At 47.5% G+C, this 2,500-nt stretch overlaps 1 protein-coding gene across 1 annotated transcript in view; it reads right to left on the bottom strand.

The window, feature by feature from the left end:
• fz (frizzled class receptor) overlaps nucleotides 1-2,500 on the bottom strand; it is a 76,981-nt gene that overhangs the window by 2,216 nt on the left and 72,265 nt on the right. The gene's annotated exons all lie outside the window — the stretch shown is intronic.

The following is a 2,500-nucleotide window of genomic DNA, read 5'->3' as shown; positions in this document are numbered from 1 at the left end:
CCATTCTCTCTCTGTCTATCTATCTATTTCTCTCCTTTTCTCTCCCTCCCTCCCTCCCCCCATCTCTCTCTCTCTCTCTCTCTCTCTCCCTCCCTCTCTCTCTCTCTCTCTCTCTCTCTCTCTCTCTCTCTCTCTCTCTCCCTCTCTCTCTCTCTCCTGTCTCTGTAAATTTAATATATAAACAAAAAAAAAATATATATATACATATACATATACATAATTATATATAAATATATATATATATATATATACATATATATATATATATATACACATATATATACATATAAGAAAAAGAAGAAGACGGAACATCTGCTCCTATTCCTAAAAAAAAGGGTAGAAACTCCACAAAAAAGGGAAAGAAAACAAAAGGAAGTCAAAATATTTACACAGGATTTTACCGCCGTCAGCACGCTCTCTTTCGTGTCTCTCACCCGGCGTTTAATCAGTCGCTTATCATGTCAAGGCAGATCATCCGAGTAATTAAACGTATTTTTGGTCAAGAAGTCGAAACCGGGTATTGAAATGAACGACAGAGGGAGGGAGGGAGAGAGGGAAGGAGGGAGAGAGGGAGAGAGGGAAGGGGTGGGGGAGGTGGGGAGGGAGAATAAGACGAAGACAATAAGTGAAAAAAAGAAAAGAAAAGGGCATTGCAACTAACCCATGTAAGCACACCCACCCTACCCCACGACACTATCTTCAACGGATAATTCACCCCTTCCCCCACCCACCCACCCTAATCAACACAAGGATTAACCCCACCCCTTACATCGCCGCCCCCCAGCAAAGGCATCCAACACACGCACACGCACACGCACACGCACACACACACACACTCACACACACACACACACACACACACTCACACACACACACGCCACCGATCACAGCGAACATTAGAGTCCCGTTGTGCAAAGATCACGAACTCAAGTTCTTCGTTCGACGGTGACTTGCGAAAAAGGGCCGCCAGAGAGAGAGAGAGAGAGAGAGAGAGAGAGAGAGAGAGAGAGAGAGAGAGAGAGAGAGAGAGAGAGAGAGAGAGAGAGAGAGAGAGAGAGAGAGAGAGAGAGAGAGAGAGAGAGAGAGAGAGAGAGAGAGAGAGGGAGAGAGAGAGAGAGGAGGGAAGAGAGGAGGGAGAGAGAGAGAGAGAGAGGAGGAGAGAGAGGGAGGGAGAGAGAGAGAGAGAGAGAGAGAGAGAGAGAGAGAGAGAGAGAGAGAGAGAGAGAGGAGGGGAGAGAAGAGAGAGAGAGAGGAGAGAGAGAGAGAGAGAGAGAGAGAGAGAGAGAGAGAGAGAGAGAGAGGGAGAGAGAGAGAGAGAGAGAGAGAGAGAGAGAGAGAGAGAGAGAGAGAGAGAGAGAGAGAGAGAGAGAGAGAGAGGGGGGGGGGGGGAAATTGAGTAAGGCGAGCGAGAGTAGAACGTATAAACAGACGAACAAAAAAGTGAAGGAGGGTAAAAAGGCAGAAAAACAGACAGACACAGAGAGAAGGATAGAGCGAGAGAGAAAAAGAAAAAGAAAGAAAGGAAAAAAAAGGAAGAATGAGAGAATTATTTAAAAAAAAGGGAAATAGAACATAAGCATGAAAAAAAAAGTCAAATAAAACACTGAATGAGTCAAGAGAAGAGTTCAAACATCCAGTGACTCACCCTACAACCCTACTCTAACCCTTTAACCTTCAACCCCCAGACGCCCCCTCCACCCACCCCCACGCCCACCCCCCAAACCCTACATCAAGCGAATGAAAAGACAGCTGCTTCCGAGCGCGAGAGGAGGAAGACATATCACAGTTGTAGCACAGCTGTTGGAGAACGAACTCAGAAAAAAACAGCAGCAATTTTTGCAACTCGGCAACTCCCCTTTCCCCCCGAGTTGCCACTGGTGGAGACGCTTGGTAACTCCTCGGCAGGTAACACCCCCCCTCCCTGCCCTACCCCTCTCCTCCTACCTTCTACCTCATTCACCGTCTTCAAAGCATCCAATCACATTAAGGAGAAAATAAATAAAAAAGTACATCCGTGGATCCTTTCACGCAACCCAACAAATTATTTGCTGGACATCCCCCCCTCCCCCCCCACGAACGAGCGAGGGAGACAGCGCCATCTATGAGACGTCCAGCGCGTCACTAGCGTATGTATGTATATTCGCCCCGAGCCCACAGGAGAGAGAGAGAGAGAGAGAGAGAGCGAGGAGCGCCTCTTCTCCTGCCAAGTATCCTACAGCCATCCTACGAGCGAGGCAGAATTTCCCCAGGACACACTCAGGACACACACACACACACACACACACACTCTCTCTCTCTCTCTCTCTCTCTCTCTCTCTCTCTCTCTCTCTCTCTCTCTCTCTCTCTCTCTCTCTCTCTCTCTCTCTCTCTCTCTACCTCTACCTCATCCTTTTGAGATGTATGTAATCACTTGTCTCAATAAACTCGTCAAAGTCAAAGTCTCCCTCTCTCTGTCTCTGTCTGTCTGTCTGTCTCTCACTCTCACTCTCACTCTCTCTCT

The sequence above is a fragment of the Penaeus japonicus genome, unplaced genomic scaffold, assembly GCF_977035675.1.
Source record: "Penaeus japonicus unplaced genomic scaffold, GWHDUDI00000001_assembly GWHDUDI00000033, whole genome shotgun sequence".
Lineage (NCBI taxonomy): Eukaryota > Metazoa > Arthropoda > Malacostraca > Decapoda > Penaeidae > Penaeus > Penaeus japonicus.
This window is presented reverse-complemented; position numbering and strand designations above follow the sequence as displayed.